The sequence below is a fragment of the Ovis aries genome, chromosome 23, assembly GCF_016772045.2.
Source record: "Ovis aries strain OAR_USU_Benz2616 breed Rambouillet chromosome 23, ARS-UI_Ramb_v3.0, whole genome shotgun sequence".
Classification (NCBI taxonomy): Eukaryota; Metazoa; Chordata; class Mammalia; order Artiodactyla; family Bovidae; genus Ovis; species Ovis aries.
This window is the reverse complement of record NC_056076.1, coordinates 30058320-30071483: the sequence shown is the minus strand read 5'-3', so window position 1 is coordinate 30071483 and position 13164 is coordinate 30058320. Positions and strand designations below refer to the sequence as shown.

General features: G+C 42.3%; 1 protein-coding gene across 3 annotated transcripts in view; it reads right to left on the bottom strand.

Annotated features, from left to right (window-relative positions):
- The window catches only part of CHST9 (carbohydrate sulfotransferase 9), a 290560-nt gene extending 277965 nt beyond the window's left edge, over positions 1–12595 (bottom strand). For 2 of the 3 annotated variants that reach the window (XM_027960723.3, XM_042239686.2), the window contains exon 1: positions 12067–12262. The gene's annotated coding sequence lies outside the window, so the exon portion shown is untranslated. Of the gene's footprint in view, positions 1–12066; positions 12263–12466 lie in introns of those variants that run through there. The other variant, XM_060405211.1, reaches the window with a different exon arrangement.
- Positions 12596–13164: the final 569 nt, after the last annotated feature.

Sequence of the window (13164 nt, the reverse complement as noted above, 5' to 3'; positions counted from 1 at the left end):
TTGCCACAGTTCGAAGCTTCTGTGCAATTCATAAAAATTCAGACTTTTACAACATAGATTTTTATGTTGCTCTTTCAAATTCATCTATTCATTATTTTAATCTTTGTTCTCCTTCATTTTGTTTATTTCCACATGGAAATCATAGATAGGAAAACTCCAGAGGATTTTCTTTTTCTTTTCTCCAATGTGGTACGATCTTGGATCACTGACTAATGCCAAAATATGCACAAACAGCACAGCATAAATCCCCCATATATTAAAGCCTTTTACAATTCCTGAATTTATCAAGGGAAATAATGTAAAGAAATGCCTGGCCTTTTTAAAAAAAAAATTTCAATAGACCCACCTCATTTTATAAGCAAACATAGCACTAGTGAAGTTACCTCTGAATGAATCGCTGAGAGGAAAGAGAAACTGAAGAAGAGTGTGATATTTGAAGAGGTCACAAAGCAAGTAAAATATCGGGCCTTGTAGCCTTCAAATTATTCATTTATGTATTCATCTTAGAATGTGCGGGTGGGTGTGAAGTGCGTGCTTGAGTGTAGCATATGTGTATGCATGCGCGTGCACACTGGGGGTTAAAGACAGGATGCCCAGCTAACATTTACTCAACAAAGACTTATTGTACTTCCTCTGGGTGAGCACTGTTGTATTTTCCAGGAATATAAGGACCCAGATAACTAGACAGGTCCCTCCCTTAGGGATGAATTAAACAGTTTCACAAATAAATGTGAATTTGCAACCAGCTGAGATGAGGGACGTGCATGTGAACTCAGTTGCTCAGTTGGATCCAACTCTTTGTGACTCCATGGATGGTAGCCGTCCAGGCTCCTCTGTTTCTGGAATTTTCCAGGCAAGAATACGGAGTGGGTTGCCATTTCCTTCTCCAGGGGATCGTCTCGACCCAGGGACCAAATCCACATCTCCTTCATTGGCAGGTGGATTCTTTACAACTGAGCCACCTGTATACATAAATATATATCCATATTTATAAATATATATTTGTAAGTATATATAGATAAATAAATCCATACTTATATATATGGATATATAAAAATGGATCTATAATGAAGTTGCTCAGTCGTGTCCAACTCTCCACAACCCCAGGGACTGTAGTCTACCAGGCTCCTCCATCCATGGGATTCTCCAAGCGAGAGTACTGGAGTGGGCTGCCACTGCCTTCTCAGGTTAAAAAAAAAAAAAAGAATCTATATGGATATATTAATAGGGATACATGTATGCAAACAAATACAAAAACAAATATACGTCTGTGTATATTATGAGGGGATTTGGCTCAGTTTAGGACCTTAACAAGGATCACCTGAGGAAGTGCCATTTGGGCTGATATCTGAGTCAACCAAGAGTGAACTAGGCAATGTTTGGGTACCTGGGTTTATAGATGTGAGAATGGGAGAGAGCAGAGAGACTCAGAGCAAGTGGCAGAAAGACAAGCAGCTGAAGTGGAAGGAAGGAGTGGAGATCCTGACATGAAACTGGAGGAGCACAATTTTGGGCTTTATCTTAAAGCAATGGCAATCCATTTAGGTGGCACGTGTGGCTGAAGGAGTGACAGTTATCATATTTGCATCTTAAAAATCTCCTCTCATGTTACTGGAGGATGGATCTGGAGGGGGAGCAATATGGATGCCAGGGGACCAGTTATAAAAGCCCTGTAGCTCTCCACGCAATGGATGGGGAAAGCTGAGACTTGGATGAGGAACCGAGGAAGGTATGCAACATCCTTTGAAGGGAACAATCAATGACTGGGTGAGAGCTTTGATGTGGAGTGGATGGAAAAGGAACGTCAAAGATAAAATCCAGACTGGGAGATGGGGAATCCTGGAGGTTGAGGTGAGATGGGCAGAGACCACAAGGTTGATTCTGACATGTTTCATTTGATGTTTGAGATGGACGGGAAGAAATACAAAGTATAGAGCTGGATCTATAAGTGTAGAATTTAGAGAGACATTCAGAGCCATAATCAGGTTTTGTAGAGTGCTCTGAACAAGATATATGCCAGTAATTTCAAGGAATCTTATTGGACAGCATGTGATATTTACATGTTGGGAAAACTAAAGCTGAATCAAAGTTCTAAGGCACTAGATGAACAACCTCTGCTACTCTAGAGTTCAGTCATTTGTAAATCTGTTTCTATTCTAAATGCTGTCATAATTTCCTGATCTGCAAAATCTGGAAATATGATTTGCTAGACTTTTTAGCAAGTGACATATATATATATATATATATATACACATATATGCACATATATATACACACATATAGAAATATACATATATACATTTAGCGAGTGAAAGCTAGCTAGCTATACCGAAGTCACAAAAGTGATAATGTGAGTGCAGGATTAATATTTAAAATATTTAATAATCTGTATAACTTGGGCTCCAACCACAAATAACAAGACCATAACAGTGTATTCAACTGAATGCCAAGCCCATCACAGTAACAGAATCTCATTCTCTGATGGTAAAAATTCCTAATTGAAAGTAAAATAGAAATATTAGAAGGTAGAATACTTCTAATATTTAACACTAGAATAACATTGGTAGTTACTGCTTTTAGTCCAATAATGTCACTAACATCTAAACATATTTGAAATCTAAAACACTAAAGAGTCTAGTTATTAAAAGAAATACACCCAGTTAGTGTAGTCATGTAGTAAAAGAAATGTTCAGGATACACGTGAAAATGGGAAAGACAACTTTGCTGATTCAAATGAAGAACATCACAGTTACTCCTGCATTGAGAAAACTGATTTGGGGCATGGGGGAGAGAGAGAAAACTACCCTTATACTAATCTACTCTCCAAGGGTGCTGTGGAAAAATCAAACTTATTTAGAGATATATTTTTAAAAATTTGTGCTCACATTTTAATTTTGAAATCGCTCGTCTAAGTATGTGACCAATGTCATCATTTTATCTAACTCTTTGTATCTGCTTAGAGTAACCTATAACTTTGAGTCACAGCTTTAATCCCATTGGTTACAAAAAAGACAAGCTAAGTGAGGTTTGAACTCCTGAAACTAATGCCGTAGTAAGTGTAAGGTTCTTCATTTGAATCGGCAAAGTTGTCTTTCCCGTTTTCATGTGTATCCTGAAATTTTCTTTTACTACATGACTACACTGGGTGTGTTTCTTTTAATAACTAGATTCTTTAGTGTTTTAGATTTCAGTTTAAGGGAGTACTGAGGTCCTAAGGTAAAGGGAGACGCTATGATTGGAATGTGTTCTGTTTATTCTGACAAAGAAGGTTTTCTCTTGCGTGGCGCTACTACAGGTACAAAGAGGAGGAAGGGCTTTACTTTCACAATCTTTGCCTCCGTTCTGTGCAAGAGTAAAAAGCACACCAAGAACAGGCAGATATCCCAATAAAACTGTGCTGTCTATAAAGATCTTTGTGCTGCTGAACTGAAAGAAGCTCCCTATCTTCCTTATCACTGCCACAGTCCAACCCCCTCAATTTCATCTTCCCTCAAATCCCACTGCGCCAGTAGATTCTTATTAGAAATTGTAACTAAAGTGGATCAAAATGAGTTAGAGGTCAGTCTGGGTTTGAATGTTGAACTATTCAATTGACCAAGAAGCTTCCAGTAAGAATGAACACTATTCAGCAAAATAATCATAGGTCAAAGTGTGTTTTGTACAATTCCCTCATCCCTTTTGTAGCAAAAGCTGCCACTCTTGATTGGATAAAACATGCCCTTCTATGTAAAGAATCTTGTGATTGTGTCAAAGCAACTGGTTATTCACACACACACACACACACACACACACACACACACTTGTGATTTCAGTCTTACCTGTTAAAGAAGTTGCATTAAAAACTTTCTTTCTTTAAAAAGATTAAGTAAAAAGCATAAGATATACAATGTTACAAAAGACATCATAGAGGAACTCACCATGGAATTTAAGAAAAAAAAATCTTCCTTACAATTTGGCAAATTCAAGAGGCTTGCAGTAGCTAACACTGAAATGACATTTTCGAATAACTCAGTTCCCAAGAGCAGGTCTTACATTATTATAGTCTAGTAAACAAACCAGAAGAAGTAAGAAAATTTGAGTTCCACTCTCAATTTCCTCCTTGCTTCTGGGATCCCATACTCTCTCATAAGTTGTGTATGTGGGCAATCTTCAAAAGTCTCTAGTCTCTCTGCAACATTATATATCACACAAGAAGAGATGTCAGTGTGTTTTCAGTGTGGCAACAGCACATAGACAAAATACACCTAAGACAGACAACAGAATTGTCTATACCTCTCCCTCTCTAGTTCACGGGCAAAGAATCCACTTGCCAATGCAGGAGACATGGGTTCGAACCCTGGGTTGGGAAGCTCCCCTGGAAAATCCCATGCACAGGGGAGCCTGGTCGGTTACAATCCATGGGGTCACAAAGAGTCAGATATGACCGAGCACTCAGTACATATGAACCCCACCTCCAACTCTCATATGCCAGCACAGGACATACTTATTCAAAGTAGTACCAGAAAATTCTAATATAACAGCTTATTTGCATTTGTAACAAATTTTGGCCTCTGCTATGGACATACTTTACAGCACTATGTTTTATGATGCAACTTCCAATATTGGACCAGTGCAGTTCTTTGCTTGCATAAGCATGTTTCAAGGGCATTAAAAATATAATCAAACAATGCCTCCTCTTCCTATTTTTCAGTGCCTGAAATTTTGTATGTATACATGTACATAGATATATATAACATGTACATCTATACATATACATACATATACACACGTATGTGTGCATGTATATATTGTCTCTCTATACAAAAGCCTTCAATGCTTTCTGGAGATATGCCTTTACAGAAGGTTAAGGCATGGGAGAAGTAAAATATTATCCAGCTTGCTTATTAGTTTGTCAACATTCACAATCACCAATGAAAGACAGATTCCTAAGAGAACTAAAGAAGTAGTAAATCTGGGTGGGGGTTTCCCTGGTGGCTCAGATGGTAAAGAATCAGCCTCTAATGTTGTGAAGATCTCTTGGAGAAGGGAATGGCCACCCACTCCAGTATCCCATGGACAGAGGAGCCTGGTCAGCTATAGTCCATGGGGTCGCAAAGAGTTGGACATGATGGAGCAACTAGCATACACACTTTATAAAGGTGAGAGAGAGAAAACGATCTGAACATGAACTTGAATTTGATGGGCAGTGAAATTTGTAATCCTGGTTCACTGAAGGCAGAGTCCAGTGAACAATGGGATGGTCCCGCTTAAAAGAAGTAAGGATTGGGTGAGGGTATGAAAAATAACCCATGCCATCATAAAAATCTTGTTTATCTATATCTACTCTTTTTCAGATTCTTTTCCCTTGTAGGAATTACTAACACAACATTGTAAATCAACTCTATTTTAATAAAAAATGAGTAATTTTTTTTTTTTAACTTGACGATCTTGTTTATCTAGCCCTGTGACTCTCATCAGGGCCAGACTGCCCCTAGAGAATATTTTGGGAAGGATTTGAGGTTTGTCCCATCATTAAGGGAGGAGAGTTCTATTCATTCTTAGGGACTTTTTGATGAAGAATTTCCCCTAAATATCTCAAACAACAGGCTTCCCTGGTAGTCCAGCTGGTAAAGAATCCACCAGCACTGCAGGAACCCTGGTTCAATTCCTGGGTCAGGAAGTTCCAGTGAAGAAGGGATAGGCTACCCACGCCAGTTTTCTTGGGCTTCCCTGGTGACTCAGATGGTAAAAAAAATCCATCTGCAATGCAGGAGACCTGGATTCGATCCCTGGGTTGAGAAGATCCCCTGGAAGAGGGCATGGCAACCCACTCCAGTATTCTTGCCTGGAGAATCCCCATGGACAGAGGATCCTGGAGGGCTGCAGTCCACAGGGTCACAAAAGGCCGGACACGACTGAGCGACCAAGCACAACATGCAGTGTTGCTTCCCAGGTGGCTCAGGGATAAAGAAGCCATCTGCCAAGCAGGAGACCGGGGTTCGATCCCTGGGGCAGGAAGAGCCCATTTAGAAGGAAATGGCAATCCTTCCAGTATTCCTGCCTGGGAAATTTCATGGACAGAGGAGCCTGACAAGCTACAGTCTGTGGTGCTGCAAAGAGTTGGACACGACTTAGTGACAAGCAGTGTTCCCCTGAACTAAATTTGTAATGCATATCAACTTGCAGAATCTGGTACATAATCATAACTAACCATTTTAAAGGAATTTCCACCAAAACCCTGGTGGTTTATAGCAAGGCTGCTGTGAGTAATAATTCAATCATTTTGTATAATCTTTCTCCTAAATCTAGAATTAATGAACTACAATATTAACAGAAAATAAATTGAAAAGGGCAGCATCAGCACTGTCAATAATTTCCATTGTGGAAATATCATATTTGCTTTTATTGATGAAATGGTGGGTAGTCTGCAGAGTCCCTTGACACAGAGTTCACATTAGTAACAAGGGGAAAATGCCACATAAAGCAGTGTGGGGATTTTGGTGGAAGAGTATTATTAATATTTAGCCTTTCATTTGCGTAATATCACACTTCCACGTTTTCTCCATTCTGACTGTCTATAACTTGACTTGGCATATTTTTCCTACAACAATTACCATCATTTTCTTCTCTCTGTTATTATACACAAATGTCTGGCTTATAATGATCCTAATGCTACTTTCAGTCCATTCTCCTTTCATTTTCCTGTACTCCCTGTATGGAAGGTCTTCTGATGTTTTTATTTGTCTTAAACCCAAATGTATGCATTATATAAACATACAAGCAAGCCTCAGACCTCTTTACTATGTTCCAGTGAAGTCACCCTTAAAGACTAGCACAGTGAAATGCACATTGTCCAACAAATTTTTATTTTATTGCTCCTTTTCATGACAAATATAGTCAGTGATCATATTATTGATGAACTACATTTCAAGACACCAAGGGGGAGACCCAAAATATCTGTTATTAAGAGGAAGACAGGGCTTCCCTTGTGGCTCACTGAATAATCTAACTGCCCATGCAGGAGACACAGGTTCAATCCCTGGTCTGGGAAGATCCCACATGCCTTGGAGCAACTAAGCCTGTGCACCATAACTACTAAGCCAGTACTTCAGAGCCCAGGAGCCATGAGGACTGATCCCACGAGTTGCAACTACCGAAGCCCTCTCGCCCTAGAGCCCGCGCTCCATGACAAGAGAAGCCACAGCAATGAAAAGCCTGCACACTACAACTAGAGTTGCCTCCCCTTCCTGCAACTAGAGAAAAGCCCGTGAAGCAACGAAGACCCAGCACAGCCAAAAATAAATCAATATTTGTTTTTAAAGAAGAGGACAAGAGTCTGAGAGGGTTGAGGACTACAGTTTGCTCCACAGTGAATGACAGTGGATGATGGAAGACAGAAAACCTACAAGCCTCCTGTGTGTCCCTCTGTACCACTTCACTTCCTCTCGTGTACATCTGACACCCTGATGGCCAGAAAGAGTTAACTCCCCCATCCAGCTACTAATCTTAAGTCAAGGGTGTTGGATGAGGATACAGTTTCCAGTATCTGCTCTGCCATTAACCACCGGGGTGACCTTCAGCAGCTCACCAGGATCACTGCGGGCCCTCATCTCCTTAACTGTAACATAAGGGCACTGGAATAAATTGCTCTTAAGGTTCTTTCTAGCTCTATCACAAAATGCATAATTTTGATTCTAAGACTTAGGCACTGCTCAGAAGAAACTGATTCCTTTAATAAATGTATATAAAATAAATCTTGTGGGTGTGAATTATCTTTCCAACCACAATGTATTTTTTCAAGTACTCAGTCAAGTCTGCTAAAAAATGTCACGTCTTATGAAAAACAAAAATGCCCTCTTAAAAAAGAAGCCCCCCGACACCTGATAGAGCCAGCACATTTATTAGGAGAACAGAATCACCAATCTGAAGGGGACAGCTACTTTTTCAGTTCCATCCTGCTTACTGTTGTAAAAGTCAGTTTTATGTCTTGCTTTGAATTCTTGAAATAAAAACGATCTTATCTATCTGCCTAGCCAATCATATATTCTGGCAGCTTTAACCTTCTCCATAGAGGTTTTTTAAAATTGTAATAGTCCACAGAGATAACAATTCAACAAAATCTATACACAACTGAACACTGACCACAGAGGAGGTGTTTAAGAGCAAGTGCTATGGTGTGAATCAACTTCTTGTCCAAGTAACTATTTCATCTACAACCAATTTTACCCTGGAGCTTTTGAAAAACACAATAGAAATCTGTTAAATTGGCGGTCTTGCTGAACTTCAACTACTTTTATCTAACCAGGTCCTCCATAACAATAGATATTTGAGAGCTTCTTTTTGATAAAAGTTTGATTTGGAGCCTAGGTGCAGAGAGCAAATGGACCAAATTCCTTATTCTGATGACAACTTGCTATCTTTGCCTTTGAAACATATGCATAAAAATAAGGCATTGGAGTATTACCTTAACATATACACATGTGCATGCTTTAGGAAAATTCCAGGCTTAAAAAAATTCAGTTTGGTGAGATTTAAAAAATTAAAATATTTCTAGTTGGTTTTCCGAAGCACCTATTATCTTCTGAAAACATAGTAATCACTCTGTTACATACAAAGTGGGGATGAATTTCTCAAATTTTGATTGAAGGGCTTTTTCTAGGGACATATCTAATCCTTAACACAAATTAATTAAGTAGGTATGGAATCAAGCCTTGGTTACCTGTCTGAGAGTGATATACAATTTACTGCAAAGTTTTCATACCAGCTTTGCATATTTCTGTCATCCAGCTTGTTTCTGGGCCCATGTGACCCCCACCCCATAAATCAGTTTTTGTGTTTGAGATATGTAAGCTCATTTAAAAATTAACCTAAACCAAACAAAGTAATTAGAAAGGCAACTTACCCACAGTAACAATGAATATCTTTTTTAAGTCAAACATACAGTACATTCCAAAGACAAATACAAATGACTTTTTAAATAACGATGATTTTGGATTATCTTTGCCTCTATTCCTCTCATTAACATGAATAATTCAGAGTGCTTACTATACGTGATTAAGCTGTTCCCCCTCTATAATTCATTTTTAGTATATAGAAAAATAAGATGTAACACAGCCTTATGTTTTTCCAAAGATCTAAATTAGACCATATTTTTTAAAAGCAACTTTACTTTCCAAATTATCTATAGTTTGGGTTCATTCTTTTCAAGGCTATCCCGGGAGCAAGTAAGAAGAGTTTTGTACTTTCAAGGCTAGGGCAGTATAGGGCAGTGTAGCAGGTAAGAGCGCGGAAATCCCACCCTCCTTTGGTTTCTGATATTCTTCCAGGTAGGCATCAATTATTTGCAAAACATGAGCAAGACTGCCAGTATCTTTTTCCTTAAAAATATGAAAGTGCTTTGGGACATTACACCCAGATTTGAGTAAAAAGAAATTCCCAACGTTTTGAACACAGGGAAGGAACACTATTTTTATTATTATGCAACTTTGATTTTAAGTAATAAAAATATCCTAACATTGCGGTTCCAGCTAAAGTAAACATCCCCCAGTGGGAGAACATTTCAGGACTGAGGGTAGAAGGACTCAAAACCTCAAATCTTACTTTAATGAGGACATGAACAAAACTAAGAGTGTGACTCTATATGCTGATTATATACAAACTCATCCAGATCCCCTAACACAAATCTAAAGAAAACCAATGTAGACATATTTTATTCATATCCGAAATAATACTCTATATTATGCATATCCAATATTTGTGCAGGAATAATGTGTATATCCTAAGTCTACTTAATTTGGGGTTTGGAATATTATGTGAGTCTCCCATTTTGACAATTCTTCCTGGGAAGATGTTATATCCTTCTGGAAATCACACTAACTTTCAGGAGTCATGGGGCTATTTCATGCACTGCTTGAGAGCCCGTATGCTACCCTTGTGACCAGGAAGAAAGGGAAAGAATGTCATCAGGACAGGTCTGCAGCTGTACTAATTCTCAGCCTCACATTGGTAACAAAAAGGTGGGGGGTGGGGGAAGAGCAATGAGATTTCACTGGAGTATACACCAGCCTTGGCCAAAGGCTTTACAACTTTTTTGATTTCTTCTTTCATTGAAAATAAAATGAGAGGAGCTTACAGGGTAATCAGCCAAACACAACAGTTGCTGAACTTGGGTCAAGATCAGAAACCATAGTAGCTTTAGGGATATTCATGGAGATGTATGAACTGAGGATGTATGTTTTGATACCTGTGAAAATAAACCATTGGGCTTTAAGTGAGTGGGAGAGAACAGATGGTTGGTAATGATTTAAAACATTTATGTTTTTGGACTGTCACCAAGCCTCTGTATTAAAAAATATGGTGTTTTAGTCAATACATACCAACAACTCTCTGCAAGGCTCATTTTCTGAAGGATGTTACTATAATAAAAGAGATAAAACCTATATGAGGCCAGAGGAAAATCCTCCTCATTTTCTCAAGTCATTCAACGCATGTTATTTCTTACGCAAGATATTTGATCAAAATGTTTCTTTGTGATGAGAGGACTTAAATTTTTCCTCAACAGTTGACAACTACCAGTGCCCATGTATTATATTCTTTTTGGATGCGTGGGATAGAATTGTAATTTTGTTCTGTATATCTGATTCACGCTGATTTGAAGCCCTTAAAAAAAAAACAAAACCCTCTGAGCAATCATAAAATCTGAGAGTCCAAGATACCCTTGCCCCTGAAAAACAGTAGCAATCTCCTTATCCTCAATTTGGGAGCCAGGCATATGGTATTATAATTATGTACTGGAACCTGCAGGTGCCAGGCCACCCAACTAGGAAGACAGATAAATATCAACTCACACTGTATTTTAGTGTGTGTGTGTGTATATATACATATATATCAGCCTAAAAGAAGCCCACATCCTGTCCTTTAAACTCAATGGAATTGTGACAAACACAGATAAAACTGTATACAGAGGGATTAATGCAACGTTTGAGGTTAAACTAAAAAATAAATACTGCTAAATGATACTCTTAATTACTAGAAAAACTGCTAAAGGAGAGTCCTATGAAAACCCCACCGTGTTTGGATTTGGTCGTGAGAACAGAATGGGGGGAAAGTCACACCAGCGCAGGCTCTGTAGGATTTCCTTCGTAACCCTTTGGAGACCCTGGGAACTGTTCAGGACCTGTTTGCCAGTGGGAGGGAGTTGGGGGTGGACCTGCAGGAAGAGCAGGAAGACCCGCGGCCGCTTCAGCATTGCTCCTGTGAACTTAGTTGGAAATAACTCCTGACAGGTATCAAACACGGCAACCTCGAGCCTCCTAACAGAAGCACGCGGATGGGCAGGATGTGGGGACCGGGCAGAAGAGAGCGGGGGACCGTGTGAAAGTGACAACTGGGGCCACAAAGCCCCCGCGCAGTTCCTACTCCCGCCAGCCCACTTCGAGCCCCCTCCCCAGGGCGCCCCCAACCCTTCGGCCCGGCCCGGCCCGATGGAATCTGGGCTCCCACATGGCCCGCAGCCTCAGCAGGAGTCTCTGCGTGGTCTCGGAATGTGGGACAGATGCAAAAAGGGGGCACCCCAGCAGAGATGCTCTTCTTGGTGCCAAACACGCCGGAGGACCGGATAAACCGGCAGCAGACACTGGAGACCGCTCCTTCTGGTGTCTTCTTTCCAGTCTCGTCCCGGAGCGGGGGCTCCACGCGAACCCCGGGTAGCAGGGAGCCCCGCGGAGCCCAGGAATCCAGCACAGGTAGCTCCCAAGTTTTCAGGCATCCTTCCTCCTCCTCCGGCCCTCCCCAAGTCTTCGCACCCCCTTCATCTCCCGGATCCACCTCCCCTCAGCACAGTCAATAAAGTGAGCGGGAATGGGTTCAAATGGGACGGGGGGGAGGTGGGGGGGGGGGATTAGAGGTAGAAAGAAAAGATGCCTCCCGCAGAGGTGAAGCACCTGGAAAGGGGAGGATGCACTTCCCGCCCACCCAGACCTCTCTCCTCCGCAGGGAACTAGCGCGCCTTGCAATCTCGGCCCCCGAAATCTCGGCCCCCCCAATCCCGGACCCCCGCTCCCCGACGCGCCGATCCCCCGTAGGTACCTCGCAGGCGGCGCGGGCAGCGGAGGGCGCCGGCAGGTAGTGCTTTCGCGGAAGCGGAGCTTCGGCTGGAAAGTTCCCCGAGCTCCGGGGCAAACTCTCGCGGACTCCGCCCCGCCGCGGAGCCGCCGGGTGGGTAGGCAGCAGCGCGGCGCGGGAGCCGGGGATGCGCGGAGCCCGCCGCTCGCGCGAGTCAGTCAGCCGGGCTGGGGCTGCGGCGCCGCCTGGGCTCCCGGCCGCCCCCGCCCCGCCCCGCCCCGCCCCTCCCCGCGGCCCCGCCCCGCGGCCCCGCCCCCCGCGTCCGCCGGGCACCCAGAGCCCCTCAGCCCCCAGGCCTGCCAGCCCGCCGGCCTCCCAGTCTCCGCCTTCGTCGCTCTCCCTGCGGCTCACTTTGTGGCCTCACCTCTGCTGGCCGCGTGCCCTCTCTCCCAGCCGCAGGGCTCCGGTGCCACCCACTTTTGGTCCAGGGAGTGATAGTCTCTGGCGTTTGTTGCCTAAATCACCTTCTCTTCTTCACCTCTGCACTGATTCAGGTTCTTTCCCAAGTATTCTAGAAACACCTGAAGAACAAATCTATAGGTTAGTAGCTTATGGCAAGCGTTGAGTCCAAAGTCTTAGAATTTCTTTTGCGTGACAGATCAATCCATCATCTGTGTATCCACCTATCATTTGTATATCTGTATCTGCCTATCTGTCCTTTAGTCTTATCTAGCTCTTTGCGACCCCATGGGCTGCAGCCCAGCAGGCTCCTCTGTCCATCGAATTTTCCTGGCAAGAATACTGGAGTGGGTTGCTGTTTCCTCCTCCAGCCAGGGGATCTTCCCCACAAAGGGAATTAACCCAAGTCTCCTGCATTGGTAGGGGATTCTTTACTGCTAAACCACCTGGAAAGCCCACGTATCTGGCTATCTATCCATCCGTCTATTATTTATATTTGCTGCTGCTGCTAAGTCACTTCAGTCGTGTCCGACTCTGTGCGACCACATAGACGGCAGCCCACTAGGCTCCCCCGTCCCTGGGATTCTCCAGGCAAGAACACTGGAGTGGGTTGCCATTTCCTTCTCCAATGCATGAAAGTGAAAAGTGAAAGTGAAGTCGCTC